Consider the following 17,389-nt stretch of genomic DNA (forward strand, 5'->3'; position numbering starts at 1 on the left):
CATACAACATTATATTAGTTTCAAGCATACAACATAATGACTTGATATTTATATATACTGAAAAATGATCACCCACAGTAAGTCTAGTTAACATCCATCACCATGTATAGTTACAGAATTATGTGTCCTAATGTTTTGAGGGTCCCTTTTATAAAAACATATTGCTAGATACTCGGGACTGAATTCTTTTACTTTTAATTGAATGAGTGCAATTGAATGAGTGCATGCATGCGTGCGTGCTAGGTTGCCTTCAGTCGTGGTCTAACTCTTTGCAACACTGGGACTGCAGCCCACCAGGCTTCTATGTCCATGGGATCTCTCCAGGCAAGAATACTGGAGTGAGTTGCCATGCCATCCTCCAAGGGATCTTCCCAACAGCGGATCGAACCCCACATCTCTTAAGTCTCCTGCATTGGCCAGGAGCGCTTCTTTACCACTAGCCGCCACCTGAGAAGCCCTTTTAAAAATTGAATACATTTGTCCATATTTATGTATTATGATTATTTGCTCAATTTAATTTGTTTTGACTATAAATTATTATATACTAATCCTTTAGTGTTTACCATAGATTTAAAAGATATCTGTATTTATTTATTTGGCTGCTCTAGGTCTTAGTTGTGGCACGTGGGATCTTTTAGTTACAACTTGGAAACTCTCAGTTGTGGCATGGAATTCTTAGTTCAGCATGTGGGATCTAGTTCCCTGGCTAGGGATCGAATCTGGGGCCCCCTGCAATGGGAGTGTAGAGTCTTAGCCACTGGATTGCCAGGGAAGTCCCTACCCGTAGATACTTTAAGCCACTCATATCAAGATAGGTAATTTCCTTGCTGCTGTGTTGCCATCCTCTTCTGTGTGACAGGCTTATTTCTCTTTAACATCACAAGGAGGAGGTAGCCCTCTTTTTAGACTCTCTGGCAAAGGCAAACCATAGCTTTTCTTCCTGTTTGTAATCCTGATCAGAAAAAAAAAGCTCAGATTCACCTTGTTTCTGCAGTTACCCTTACCTCAAAAACTTACGTCAACACTGGTCTTCCACTTTTAACCATTTCCACTTTATTTTGAAGTTGAAATGTTTTTTACCTTGCCAACTTGGGTATACATTTAATTAAGTTCATGTATTTCATTCATTTTTTTTTCTTTGCGGAGTTGATTTAGGGTATCTAACCCATCATATCACCAGGAACTGAAATCCCTTAGAAGATTTTTAAAACTCTTTGTGTTTGTGAGAATGGGGTCAAGATATGTTTAAAATTTCAAACATAGTCTCTTCAGTGCATCTACAGCTCTATTTTGTATCAACTTTGAAATGTTAGCATTCACAAACTAAAATTTCTAAAAGATCTATTATAAAATATTTGCTTTAAGCTGGCCCAGGACTGTGCAAGGTAATATATTTCTGAATCCTTAAGAAAAACAGATTCTCCTGTTCAATTCTTCTTTGACTATGAATGCCCTTTCTGATTCCAGGGAGAATCAGAAAAATGAAAAAATTTTTTGGAAGTTAGAATTTCAGAAATTAAAAGTTGACAATCTAAGAAGTAACAGCACCACAGGAACTACTGGAATTACCACAAGATAGCGTTCCTTGACAAAACTGAAAATCAACCATGTGGCCTGAGGAGATTATAATAATGTATTTTGGACTGCCACTTGCTCTGAATTTAGGAGGCTTTTGTAGATCTGCCCAGTCTTTTGTGATTAAGGTCACTTCATTGCTAATCCCCTTCTACTCCTGAGCAGGTAATAAGGATTTAGTGTAAACTTTGTGCTAGAATGATAGGAAGGTGACATTCCGTTCTAGTTAATATTAAATAATACAAAATGTATCCCATCCCCAACTCCTATTAATTAGAATGACTGTTTCAACCTACAGGATTTTAAGTTCGAGACCCTATATTCTTAGAGAAAGTAATTCTGTGTTGCTGAAGAATTTTTGGAAGTAAGATCTGCTGAAGTCCTGGAAATCAGTTCTAAAGGACAGGTAGTTGGTCGTGAAATCTAGCTGCTTTGTGATTAACGAAACTGGTTGGCAACAAAGAGAGAAGATGCCAGAGATTTCTGTGCCCCATAAAAACTACTCATTAAATCAACATTCTTATAAAATTGATTTTGACAAGAGTTTTCTTTGCAGGTATTTTGGCACTTTCTGATGGTAGAGTATTAAATTGTAAAAGTATATATATATATATATTTTCACCTATCTCTAAGCTTCCTTTCCTGTCAAAGATAGATATTTACATGGAAGACTAATTTTCCTAAGGATAGATCAGTTCCATTATGGTATAAAGTGAGAAACTCAAATTCTTGTTTCATTTAGGGCACACAAGGATATGCAGAAGGCTTCTCAAGTTCCTTATAAAAATATTATAAAAAATTTAATTCAAAATAAGATATTTGAAAAATTCTATTAGTTGTATATATAAAGAACTTGTGAAATAGCTAAAGGATTAGCAGCACAAAAAATATATAAATGTTTAATAAAGATGGACCCTTAGCTTTACTGCATGTGAAAGTGTTAGTCGCTCGGTCATGTCCGACTCTGTGACTCCATGGACTGTAGCCTGCCAGGATCCTCTGTCCATTGGGATTCTCCAGGCAAGACTACTGGAGTAGGTTGCCCTCCTCCAGGAGATCCTTCCAACCCAGGTCTCCTACATTGCAGGCAGGTTCTTTATTGTCTGAGCCTGTAGACATTCAATATAAGTTGCTTAATTGCTTAAAAAAATCTCATTTAAAAATACCTTCATCACAGCACTGTTTATAATAGCCAGGACATGGAAGCAACCTAGATGTCCATCAGCAGATGAATGGATAAGAAAGCTGTGGTACATATACACAATGGAGTATTACTCAACCATTAAAAAGAATACATTTGAATCAGTTCTAATGAGGTGGATGAAACTGGAGCCAATTATACAGAGTGAAGTAACCCAGAAAGAAAAACATTAATACAGTATCAGTTCAGTTCAGTTCAGTCGCTCAGTCGTGTCCGACTCTTTGTGACCCCATGAATCACAACATGCCAGGCCTCCCTCTCCAACACCATCTCCCAGAGTTCACTCAGACTCATGTCCATCGAGTCAGTGATGCCATCCAGGCATCTCATCCTGGGTCGTCCCCTTCTCCTCCTGTCCCCAATCTCTCCCAGCATCAGAGTCTTTTCCAATGAGTCAACTCTTCGCATGAGGTGGCCAAAGTACTGGAGTTTCAGCATTAGCATCATTCCTTCCAAAGAAATCCCAGGGTTGATCTCCTTCAGAATGTACTGGTTGGATCTCCTTGCAGTCCAAGGGACCCTCAAGAGTCTTCTCCAACACCACAGTTCAAATGCATCAATTCTTCGGTGCTCAGCCTTCTTCACAGTCCAACTCTCACATCCATACATGACCACAGAAAAAACCATAGCCTTGACTAGATGGACCTTAGTCAGTAAAGTAATGTCTCTGCTTTTGAATATACTATCTAGGTTGGTCATAACTTTTCTTCATATGTGGAATTTAGAAAGATGGTAATGATAACCCTGTATGCGAGACAGCAAAAGAGACACAGATGTATAGAACAGACTTTTGGACTCTGTGGGAGAGGGAGAGGGTGGGATGATTTGGGAGAATGGCATTGAAACATGTATAATATCATATAAGAAATGAATTGCCAGTCTAGGTTCGATGCAGGATTCAGGATGCTTGGGGCTGGTGCACTGGGACGACACAGAGAGATGGTATGGGGAGGGAGGTGGGAGGGGGGTTCAGGATTGGGAACTCATGTACACCCATGGTGGACTCATGTTGATGTATGGCAAAACCAATACAGTATTGTAAAGTAAAATAAAGTAAAATAAAAAATAAATAAATAAAAATAAAAATACCTAGATCCATATTACTAAACCAGTATAATCAGTAACACCTAAGGTAGGATCCTGACTACATTTTTCTCTGTATTTCAGCTTCTCCATCTGTATGACTGAGATATGTTCAAACATTTCTATGATCTTTCCATCTTGAATACTCCCTAAATCTATGAATTTAGGTTCTTTCTCACATGCTGTCAGGGTAAGAACTGGTCTCTCTATTACATAACTTAGATGATCACATAACCTTTTATTGAATATGATTCAGTGACACACAGACAAACTTTGGTCCTCCCAAGGGAGAACAAGACTCAATATCATAAATCTTTGATGAATTAAATGTTGAGACATTAATAAAAAGTCACCAAGAAAGAAGCTCATACCAAGACTTTTTCTTTCTTTTTTTTTGCTTTTCCTTTTCCTAAAGTCACAACATATTCAATCTAAACCTTTTATAGTCATATTTCCATGTCACAGAGTAAGCCTTTAATGTGTGCTTATGAATTGACTGTAGAAATGTAAATAAACCCCATTTTTACAAATTTCAAGATTTCATGCAAAAAAGGGGAAAGTCAATGAATAAAATATTTAAAAAGATGTAAATTGGTAGAGAAAGAGATTCCCTTTTTAATCTGTGATGATGCTGCAAGAAGGGACAAATGAAAATGAAAGATACAGGAGTAGTTGCTCAAAGATGGTGCATTCATTCAAAAACAAGTTTTGCCTTCTGATGTTTGTCTTTGCTGTTGTATATGCTGTGTATGTATTTGTGTATATCTAGATAAATATTGTGTAAATGTATAGATATAATAGAGGGCTTCCCTGGTAGCTCAGTTGATAAAGAATCCACCTGCAATGCAGGAGATCCCAGTTTGATTCCTGGGTCAGGAAGATCTCCTGGAGAAGGGATAGGTTACCCACTCCAGCTTTCTTGGGCTTCCCTTGTGGCTCTGCTGGTAAAGAATACGCCTGCAATGCGGGAGACCTGAGTTCAGTCCCTGGGTTGGGAAGATCCCCTGGGGAAGGGAAAGGCTACCCACTCCAGTATTCTGGCCTGGAGACTTCCATGGACTGTATAGTCCATGGGGTTGCAAAGAGTCGGACAGGACTGAGCTACTTTCACTTTCATAGATACAATAAATACCTCTGTTAATACAACAGTGACTCAGCGTGTTTACATATATTACCATCTAAAACTATGTTGTTTTTAAAATTTTTATTTATTACATTTTTTGGCTGTGCTGGGTCGTCATTTCTTCACAAGGGTTCTGGGAAGCCGGGGCTGCTCTGTAGTTGTGCTGTGCGGGCTTCTCATTGCAGTGGCTTCTCTTGCTGTGGACACGGGCTCTAGGGTGCACAGGCTTCAGTAGTTGCAGCATGGGCTTAGTTGCTTCATGGCATGTGGAATCTTTCTGGACCAGGGGTTGAACCCATGTCCCCTGCATTGGCAGGCGGATTCTCAACCACTGGACCACCAAGAAAGTCCTGTATTACTGTTTTCTGATTCTATATGCTCCACTACCTTTATTTTGGTGTTGTTTTTTTTTTTTTTTGAAAACTTGATATATAACATAATTTTCATTACCTGTGTTTTTAATACTTTGGATTTGCTGATTTTCTCTTTCCTTACTGATAGAAGTCTCAGCCAGAAGGGAAATATATTTCTCAAAACTCTAGCGCTTTGAAGCCTATGTCCATTTTCTCAGATAATCTCATCATCCTCCTATCACCACACTTTGTCTTCTATTATGTATGTTTCGTATCACTGTTGTTGGTGCTTTTCTTTTTGCTAATTGGTGCTATTTTTCAAAGTAAGAAGAAGGTTCTATTCCTCATTGTATTGCTGAAGAGGGACTGGGGAGGGACTGAGGCAGGCTAAACTGAGAGAAGGAGAGATCAAGCATGGACCTCCCTTTTCTAAGCAGCTACTTCATGAATTGGAGCTTTGACTTGGTGATGTTACACCGTGGTCTACTGTGCTTTCAGCCACATATATAACTGCCTCAGAAGTGGTCTCTGATTATGAAAATTATTTTCTGGTTAGATGATACCAATGGTAAATAATCATTGGATGAAACAAATGAAAATACATATGTATTTCTGAGAATTGGGGAAGCATTAGTGAAAACAGCACTCTGTTGTGTGCATTTTTACACTAAATCCATGGAGTTTTCCTCTGCCAAGTTAAGCAATTTATACCTTTTGCTCTAAAAAGATTTCTGTAAAAATAAATATATGCTTTTTTTTCCAAACAAGAAATGTCGGAAGGGAAAAATAATCTGCTAGATCTCTCTATGTATGTTGAGTAATTAGTAATTAGGCAAGAGAGGGAAGTTTGGGGAGAATGGAGTCATTTTCTCATTTTGGTAAAAATTACCAAAACACCATTTTGCTCTTTCTGAACCTGGCTGGTCTCTGAAAGGGTAAAGTCCAGAAAAGGTATGAGTATTCTACTAGCATGATCTATGGAGGGGAAAAAAAGTTTTTATGACGGTCATAAATCTCCCAGCCTCTGAGAAAAAGTCCAGAGCGGGCACGTGATGCCATCCAACTGACATATATAAATGATGCATTTTCCACTAGAGCCACAGCTCATCTCCATAATCCGCACAACTGCTGAGAAGACAAAGTGAGAAATGCAGTCTAGCCAACGCTCTGGCTAAAACAAAATAAGCTGCAGTTAATCATTTATTGTCTGCACCAAATAATAAGCCCAGAAAGTAAATACCAACAGTAGACTATGATGATGCAGAGCATTTTTGTGGGAAATCTTGCATTTATAAATAAAACTGCGGACAGTGACCAATACTGACCTCTGTGTGAAAGCATCAGTAATGTGCACTCCTTTTAATTCACTAGAATTTCATCCTCAGAAATGAAGGTTCACCTTATATGGGAAACTCTTACAGCATAAAAGAAGTTTTATTTAACCCAGATTTTCTTGAAAGAAACACCCCCCACCCCCCACCCCCACTAAACTCCCACTTCGATTAAATTTTGTAACCAGGGAAAGGATTTTTGTAGAACTATCAATCAATTTGCTTAGTCTGTTGAGTTAACAGTTTAGGGTACATGTGTCAGAGAAGATGGGAGATCATTTGGGGGCCTGTGAAAACAGAGCCGCACATGGTAACTTATGGAAGAGGTGTCCATTAATAGAACGTCCCATCATCTCCTCCTTCCTTCCAAAGTTTAACTCCCATGTAAGGTCTCTGAGAAAGTGAACACTTAGGAAGCCAGTGGGTAACTGAAAGTGGCAGCTCTCTGCTTTTCTTCTTACAGAGTACAGTGTTTTGTCTGTCTGTTTGCTTTTCTCCACGACCCTGATCCTCATTGTCCTGCCTGTCATGTTCTTGTGCAAATCTAATTATCCTCTTAGTCTACACTTTTGAGGAAATAAATGAAGGCTGAGAATGGAAACAAAGAAAAGTAGCTGACCTCCTTTTAGATACTCATTAAGTATGTATTCAAATGGACAGAATTGTACAAAATGACTTTCTGATTTACCAGCCCTCCATAACTTTTAATTAACCTTTCCTCATTCTAAAATAATTTGTCATTTCAGAGGTCACAAATATTTATGGTTTTAATCCTCTGGTCCACACTAACCACAGGAATACATATTTGATATCATGGAGAATATGTAACATTTACACACACATAGGAACACAAACACTGGAGAACAGATCCAATACCTTGGCCTCTTACAATGGAAAACAAAGCTCATGTGCTGACCAGCTTCTTTTAGGCTTTGGACAGAGCTTTCACCTCGGACTTATTAACAGGAATGGACTACCAGGTACCTTCACATTTCATGACTTAACTTGAAAATGAAACATATTGTATGGTACTGGCACAAAGACAGAAATATAGATCAATGGAACAAAATAGAAAGCCCAGAGATAACTCCATGCACCTATGGACACATTATCTTTGATGAAGGATGCAAGAATATACAATGGAGAAAAGACAATCTCTTTGACAAGTGGTGCTGGGGAAACTGGTCAACCACTTGTAAAAGAATGAAACTAGAACACTTTCTAACACCATACACAAAAATAAACTCAAAATGGATTAAACATCTAAATGTAAGACCAGAAACTATAAAACTCCTAGAGGAAAACATAGGCAAAACACTCTCCAACATAAATCACAGCAGGATCCTCTATGACCCACCTCCCAGAATATTGGAAATAAAAGCAAAATTAAACAAATGGGACCTAATTAAAATTAAAAGCTTCTGCCCAACAAAGGAAACTATAAGCAAGGTGAAAAGACAGCCTTCAGAATGGGAGAAAATAATAGCAAATGAAGCAACTGACAAAGAATTACTCTGAAAAATAATCAAGCAACTCCTGCAGCTCAATTCCAGAAAAATAAATGACCCAATCAAAAAATGGGCCAAAGAACTAAATAGACATTTCTCCAAAGAAGATATACAGATGGCTAACAAACACATGAAAAGATGCTCTACATCACTCATTATGAGAGAAATGCAAATCAAAACCACAATGAGGTACCATTTCATGCCTGTCAGAATAAAGTCTACAAGCAATAAATGCTGGAGAGGGTCTGGAGAAAAGGGAATCCTCTTACACTGTTGGGAATGCAAACTAGTACAGCCACTATGGAGAACAGTGTGGAGATTCCTTAAAAAACTGGAAATAGAACTGCCATGTCACCCAGCAATCCCACTGCTGGGCATACACACCAAGGAAACCAGAATTGAAAGAGACACGTGTACCCCAATGTTCATCACAGCATTGTTTATAATAGCCAGGACATAGAAGCAACCTAGATGTCCATCAGCAGATGAATGGATAAGAAAGCTGTGGTACATACACACAATGGAGTATTACTCAGCCATTAAAAAGAATACATTTGAATCAGTTCTAATGAGGTGGATGAAACTGGAGCCGATTATACAGAGTGAAGTAACCCAGAAAGAAAAACACCAATATAGTATACTAAGGCATATATATGGAATTTAGAAAGATGGTAACAATAACCCTGTATGCGAGACAGCAAAAGAGACACAGATGTATAGAACAGTCTTTTGGACTCTGTGAGAGAGGGAGAGGGTGGGATGATTTGGGAGAATGGCATTGAAATATGCATAATATCATATATGAAACAAATCTCCAGTCCAGGTTCGATGCATGATACAGGATGCTTGGGGCTGGTGCACTGGGATGACCCAGAGGGATGGTCTGGGGAGGGAGGTGGGAGAGAGGTTCAGGTTGGGGAATACGTGTACACCCGTGGGGGATTCATGTTGATGTATGGCAAAACCAATACAATATTGTAGAGTAATTAGCCTTCAATTAAAATAAATAAATTTAAATTAAAAAAAGAAAAAGAAACATATTGAATAAAAAACTGCAGAGATATGCAGCCCAGAGAAAATTAACTTCTGTTATTACCTGAAATCATGTATATAGAGATAGTTTTCACAAATGGGAAAAAATAGACACACATTCAGGTTACCCTAGATATGACACATTTACAAGCAAAAGCAGTGAGACCACTTGATACAGTAAGTAAACAGTTGTTTATCATCAAAGATATTCCCCTTTCCTTTAGAACTTTTGTATTTTCAAACTCGTGCTTCTGTGTTCTTTAGTCACTAAGTCATGTTTGACTCTGTGACCCCATGGACTGCAGCATGCCAGCCTTCCCTGTCCTTCAGTATCTCCCAGAGCTTGATCAAATTCATGTCCATTGAGTCAGTGATGCCATCCAACCATCTTATCCTCTGTCATCCCCTTCTCCTCCTGCCTTCAGTCTTTCCCAGCATCAGGGTGTTTTCCAACGAGTCAGCTCTTCCCATCAGGTCACCAAAGTATTGGAGTTTCTGCTTCAGCATCAGTCCTTCCAATGAATATTCAGGGTTAATTTCCTTCTGTGGAGATCTTATTTTTTTCTGTAGGTTTTAAAACCCCTCCAGAATGAGGAAGAAGACTTCAAATCTGCTTTTGCTGCCCACAGGACTACATATGTTGCTGCCGCCTAATGTTTCTGGATTGATACGTTGTTTGAAAAGCACTGGTCTAGACCTAATCCATTCTTCCCTTGCTACATGCTGACAGCAGTGGTATCAACCTTCCACTTATTAGCATGATTATGCTTCCTTACTCCTGCTGTCTCTGCAGGGGTATAAAGATGTCCCCCCATGCTGCAGTGCCAAACACTCCCACATATTCTCATCCCTACTGCAAGCCACCTGCCACGATCATAGCCAGCATCCTATATGCCTCCCCCCAGAAGCCTCTTGCCCAGCCAAGAACAATTTCCCATAATCAGACCTCAGACCATTGGCACTTCCAGTGGGATTACTGAGTAGAAAGCTAGAAGACTGACGATTAAAGTCATGGCTACATTTTAAAATAATATTATTAAATGATTATGCCCTGATCAGAGTAAATTTTCTGTGTAGAAAATATTAAAACTAAGTCAACAAGTAAACTTTCCAGGCAGGCAGTTCACACAATGGAGATACACAAATTAAACTGGAAGATTGAGATGGCCTGTGTACTTGCTTCCCTCATGGCTCAGATGGCAGGGTTCGATCCCTTGGTCGGGAAGATCCCCTGGAGAAGGAAATGGCAACCCGTTCCAGTACTCTTGCCTGGAAAATCCCATGGATGGAGGAGCCTGGTAAGCTACAGTCCATGGGGTCACAAAGAGTCGGTCGACACGACTGAGCAACTTCACTTTCACTTTCTTTCCTTTTTTTTTAAAATTTATTAATTAATTTATTTTTTAATTTTAAAATCTTTAATTCTTACATGCGTTCCCACTTTCACTTTCAAGTGGAGGGGGAGAATGAACTTGTTTGGTAACAGAATTGCTGAATCATATAGTAATTCTATATTTAACTTTCTGAGGGATCACCATACTGTTTTCCACACCAGCGACACAATATTCCCAACAGCAATGCATAGGAGTTGTATTTTCTCTACATCATCCCCAATATTTATTTTCTGCTTTTAGTAATAATCGTCCTAATGTGTGGAAAGTGGTATCACACTGTGGTATTAATTTGCGTTTTTAAAATAATTACTGATGCTGAGCGTCTTTTCAAGTGTCTATTAGTGTCTATGCATTTTTATGAAAAATATCTATTCAGGTCCTTTTTTCATTTTTCAGTTGGGTTGTTGGATTTTTGTTGACTTTAAATATCCTTGATATTAGTCCTTTATGAGATTCATGATTTGCAGTTTTGTTTTTTAACCATTCCATGAGTCCATAATGATAACTGTAGCTCTGTAGTAAGTTTTGAAATCAGAAAGTGTGAAACTGCCAACTTTCTTCTTCTTTTTCAAGATTATTTTGGTTATTTGTGGTCCCTTGAGATGCCATATGAATTTTGTGTGTGTTTGTCACTCAGTCGTGTCCGACTCTTTGCAACCCCATAGAGTGTAGCCTGCAAGGCTCCTCTGTCCATGGAATTCTCAAGAATACTGGAGTGAGTTGCCATTCCCTTCTCCAGATATGAATTTTAGGGTGGATCTTCCTATTTGCCCAGGAAAAAATGTCATTGAGATAACTGATAAAGATTACATTAAATCTGTGATTACTTTGAGTAATATTGACATCTTAACATTACTTAGTCTTCCATTTCATGAACACAAGATGGTTTCACATCTATTTTTGTGCCTTTACTCTCTTTCAGCAGTGTTTTACAATTTTCAGTATACAAGTCCTTCACCTTTTCTTTAAGTTTATTCTTGACTACTTTTTATTTCTTGGTGCTATTAAAAATAGTTATCTCCTTAATTTCTGTCTTGAAATTTTTATTGTTAGTGTATAGAAAGGCTTGCCAGGTGGTGCTAATGGTAAAGAACCTGCCTTCCATGCAGGAGACATAAAAGACACAGGTTCAATCCCTGGGTCAGGAAGATCCCCTGGAGGAGGAAATGGCATGACAACTCACTCCAGTATTCTTGCCTGGGAAACCCCATGGACAGAGGAGCCTGGCAGGCTACAGTCTGTAATATTGCAAAGAGTCGGGCACGACTGAAGTGACAGCACGTACAGCATGCATAGAAATGTAAAAAACAGGAATTTGGTATGTTGACTTTTTATCCAGCAACATGGCCGTATTCATTATTCTGGCAAGGACGTGTGTGTAATCTTTTTAAAAAATTTTTTTAAAAAATTAATGGAGTATAGTTGATTTACAGTGCTATGTTAATTTCTGTTGTACAGGTCATTACAGAATATTGAGTGGAGTTCCCTGTGCTATAAAGTAGGTTCTTATAAGTTAGCTATTTTATGTATGTGTGTAATCTTTAGGGCTTTCTACATACAAGATATTGTCTGCAAACAGAATTTTACATCTTCCTTCCCTATTTCAGTGACTTTCATTCTTTTCCTTGCCTAATTACTCTGGCTGTAACTCTGAATATGGTGTTGTTGAATATAGTTGGTAAGAGCAGTCATCCTTGTCCAGTTTCTGATTTTAGAGGAAAAGTTGTGGGTTTATCATATTTGCACCCTTTATTTTTTTCAAGTAGATATTATTTCCCTAGTTGTTTTTATTGGGAAGGGATATTAAATTTTGTCAAATCTCTTTTTTGCATCAGTGGAGATGATCATGTGATTTTCCTTAATTCTGTGTATGTGATGGATTATATTGGTTGCTTTTCATATGTTGAAACATTCTTGCAATTATAGGGATAAATTCCACTTGGCCATAGTGTATAATTCTTTTAATGTGCTCTTAGCTTTGGCTGGCTAGTTTCCTGTGGATGATTTTTGCATCAATATTCATAAGTGATATTGATCTATAGTTTTGTTTTCCTGTAGTATGTTTATCTGACTTTGAAATCAGGATAGTGCTGGCCTTAAATAGTTTTTTAAATACAGTTTGTCTAATTTATTTACAAATTACTTAGATTTATCTATTTAGATGGGGAAACAGTGGAAACAGTGTCAGCCTTTATTTTGGGGGGCTCCAAAATCACTGCAGATGGTGATTGCAGCCATGAAATTAAAACACGCTTACTCCTTGGAAGAAAAGTTATGACCAACCTAGATAGCATATTGAAAAGCAGAGACATTTCTTTGCCGACTAAGGTCTGTCTAGTCAAGGATATGGTTTCTCCAGTGGTCATGTATGGATGTGAGAGTTGGACTGTGATGAAGGCTGAGAGCCGAAGAACTGATGCTTTTGAACTGTGGTGTTGGAGAAGACTCTTGAGGGTCCCTTGGACTGCATGCAGATCCAACCAGTCCATTCTGAAGGAGATCAGCCCTGGGTGTTCTTTGGAAGGAATGATGCTAAAGCTGAAACTCCAGTCCTTTGGCCACCTCATGTGAAGAGTTGACTCATTGGAAAAGACTCTGATGCTGGGAAGGATTGCGGCCAGGAGGAGAAGGGGACGACCCAGGATGAGATGCCTGGATGGCATCACTGACTAGATGGACGTGAGTCTGGGTGAACTCCGGGAGTTGGTGATGGACAGGGAGGCCTAGCGTGTTGCGATTCATGGGGTCACAAAGAGTCGGACACGACTGAGTGACTGAACTGATATATTATGCCATTTTTTATATCTTTTTTATATCTTATTATATTTTTAGTATGCTGTTTTACCAAATTCTCTAGAAATTGTTTTTCACTAAATTGTCTTGTGTTCTTTGATCACGTTATCTTATTTTTTGAGTTTACATTATTAAAATGGCTCACATTCTTTTTTAAGAATTTTTATTTATTTATTGGCTGCTCCAGTTCTGAATTGCAGAATGTAGGATCTAGTTCCCTAACCAGGGATCGAGCCCAGACTCCCTTCATTAGGAGCACAGAGTCTTAGCCACTGGACCACCAGGGAAGTTGCTGGCTCAAATCCTTAACAATATTAAATAACAGTAGAATTGGGCATTCTTTTATTGGAGGAACTGATTTGAATGGAAATTTTTCTTGTTTTGTCACTTGTTTGATTTTTAATTATTAGTTTGGAGAAAATACTCTGTCATGATTAGTTTCTTTCTTCAGTGATAAGATTATCAAGAACCTTCCTTTCTTTCCCTTTTCTATCTTAAGAGCCATGATTAGATTTTTAATTTCTTCATGATTTTTTTTATTACTTCCTTTAAACTACTTATGCAGTTGATTATATTAACAGAATACCTACACTCCTGAAATGCCAGCTTGATGTGTTCTGCTAATATAATATTGAGCTGACTCTGAAACTTGGAAATACATTCTACATAGTGTGTGTGCTCTTTCTCTAAATCCTGTCCAACTCTTTGTGACCCCATGGATTGTAGCCTGTCAGGCTTCTCTGTCCATGGAATTCTCCAGGCAAGAATACTAGAGTGGGTTGCCATACCCTTCTCCACGGGCTCTTTCTGACTGAGGGATCAATCCCACCTCTCCTGAATTGGCAGGAGGATTCTTTACCACTGAGCCAAGAGGGAAGCCCCATATTTTTCCTAGAGCAGAATGCAAAGGTTTCCTATATAAGCTAATTAGCATTATTTAGGAAAGTGATTGGGAACAGTGCCATGAAGAGTATAAGCCTTACACTGTCTTCTAAATTCCAAAAATAATTCCATACCACATCAGGCCCTAAGGGTTTTGGATAAGTGCTTATAAGCCTTATCCAAGCCTATACTTTTACAGAGGAGAAAATATAATAAACTTTGTTATTTTTCTTGTGAAAAAATGTCAAGCTGAATTCCTTTATGTGCTCTTATTTCTGTGTTTTTCTGTTTTTTTTCCCCTTTTAATATGTTTATTTTCTTTTTTAGTTTAATGGTCTATTTTGCTTTATTTTTATCCTCAAATAATTAATTTGTAAGTTATGTTACTTATTTTTGTTTATATTATACTTTTAATTTCAGAAAATATTTTCTTTTTCTTTGAGATGTTAGTAAATATAGTTGATATTCTTATACCTCATTTTCTGTTGTCAACTGTAGTACATTCTGGAATTTTTCAGTTTATTTTAGTTAAATTTTGTAACGTCTCTTTAGGAGTTTTAATATGAAATCGGATTTTACAATAAGTAAAATAGTAATTTGAATTTCATTATTTTTAACTGACTCATCATCAGTACTTATATATTTCAGTAATTCAGTTGGGCTGACTTTTGAATTCACCAAGTTTCTAAGGATTGTCTTTGTTGTTGGATCTTCTGAGTCCTTACCTACTTGAAAACTTTAGAAAATATTACGTATGAATGGAAAGTTGCCTAAGTATAGAGTTTCTGGGTCACAGCCTTTTCCCTTCTAATTTATTTAGAATCTGCTCTTTTTTTTACTACATTGCCTTTGCAGTGCACACTGTGAGTTGCCTTCCTAGTATCCATTGCTCTCTCTTCTCTGACCCTGATCCTGATCATTTATCTCATCCTTCTTTTCTCTTTCTTCCTAGCCAAATGGCTGAGGGGATGTTGAGCCTATCCTGAGCTTCATATTCATCTATAAGGATCATACTGCTATTACTGGGAATTGGTTCAGAATTCAGCATGGGAATCAATTCTAAAAATTCATAAGTGGAATTTACTGGAGACTCTTGGGGAAGATATTTTTACTCCTAAGATAGAATGCCAATAAGAGATAGTCTTTTATATTCCTCTGAATATCATCTTGTCTGTATATCCATTGACAGCCAGCCATTTTGCATGTAAATCAATAATCAAGCCAACATTGACAATAGCAAAGAAGATTTGAAATTATGTGGGTCTTCAATGAGATGAGTGAATTAATGAATGAGCTAACTTATCTATGGACTTTCTATCATTTTACATATGTATTATTTATTCTTTATAACTTGTTAAGTCATGACTACTGTAATTTGCAGGGAAAAATTATCGAAACTAATACAGTCTTGTGCTATGCTCAGTTGCTAAGTCATGTCCAACTCTGTGTGACCCCATGGACTGTAGCCTGCCAAGCTCCTCCGTCCATGGGATTCTCCAGGCAAGAATACTGGAGTGGATTGCCATTTCCTTCCCCAGGGGACCTTCCTGACCCAGGGATGGAACTGGTATCTCCTGTGGCTCCTGCGCTGGCAGGCAGATTCTTTACCACTGAGCCACCTGGGAGGTCCTATAATACAATCTTTCTTGTCTTTTTTACCCCATGGGTATGGCTGTCAAGGACAGTCATAAGTGCTTGTATGTGGAGATGTGTGGGCCTGAGTATGAGGAAAATGTGTTCAGATTTTTTTCCTCAAGGGGAGGTTAATCAGAACTGTCTGCCATCTTGAAGCTGCCCAGCAGGGAAGAAGGGGCTGTCTCAGCAAACACTCTGAGATTCTGAGGCCGAATTTATAAAAATAACCCTCCAAATCCCTCATGGGACAGATACAGTAACTTCCCACCTTTTCCTGCTCCTAACACCTCTAGTAAGATTAGACAAGCACAGTCATTAATTATTCCAGAAATAACCGAGGCAGCACTTGCCACCATAACAGTTGATGCTACCATTGCCCACTTGGTTTTAATTATTTTTCGAGGAAATAGTTGCATCAGTCCTGGGTGTTCATTGGAAGGACTGATGCTGAAGCTGAAACTCCAATACTTTGGCCACCTGATGCAAAGAGCTGACTCATTTGAAAAGACTCTGATGCTGGGAAAGATTGAGGGCAGGAGGAGAAGGGGACGACAGAGGATGAGATGGTTGGGTGGCATCACCGACTCAATGGACATGGGTTTGGGTGGACTCCGGGAGTTGGTGATGGACAGGGAGGCCTGGCTTGCTGCTGTCCATGGGGTTGTAAAGAGTCGGACGTGACTGAGCGACTGAACTGAACTGAACTGAACTAATCAATACAGAGCCATTCCACTGAGTGCTCAGTGGTGGGCTGAGTGAGGAAATGGTACACTGTTCTGCCCTTAGGGAGCTCTTGAGGTGGTTGGGAGGAGTAGGGAGAATGTGTTATGTTATTATTAATTTAGGGAAACCACCTGAGAGTAAGTCTGTCCTCTGCCCTGAGGGGCTGAGTCAGGGCAGGAGCTGGGCCTTTTCATCTGGGTAGGAGGATAAAAGGTGGGGGCAGAGCCTGGGTTTGCAGCCAGGCACTTTACTTCTTAGCCATAACCTTGAACAAGGTCATACATCTTGTCTCTATTTCCCAATTCTAGGATATTGGTCAGGAATTTGGAAACAATTATACTGTGGAAGTAGTGGGAATATTGGGAAGAAGAAACCATGGCCCAGGGAGGTACAATGGCTGCCTGAGGCCACCCAGTGGTCATTGGCAAGTGGGACCCTCAAGGGTCCCAACCCAGGCTTGTTGGCCCCATGCCTCCCAAGGCCTTCTGTGGTTCCCTCCTTTTCCAGGTCATTTCCAGGGACCAGATGTGCTTGATGGCTGCTCTCTTCTCACAGTCCTAGAAACAGGCCTGGCACATGCCCAGCTGACTGAGGTGTCCCATGAGGCTCTTTCCTCTCCAGCTCTTTGTGCTGAACTTAGTCGCTCAGTCATGTCTGACTCTTTGCAACCTCGTGGACTCTAGCCTGCCAGGCTCCTCTGGCCATGGGGATTCTCCAGGCAAGAATACTGGAGTGGGTTGCTGTGCCCTCCTCCAG

This window comes from Capra hircus, assembly GCF_001704415.2.
Source record: "Capra hircus breed San Clemente chromosome X unlocalized genomic scaffold, ASM170441v1, whole genome shotgun sequence".
Lineage (NCBI taxonomy): Eukaryota > Metazoa > Chordata > Mammalia > Artiodactyla > Bovidae > Capra > Capra hircus.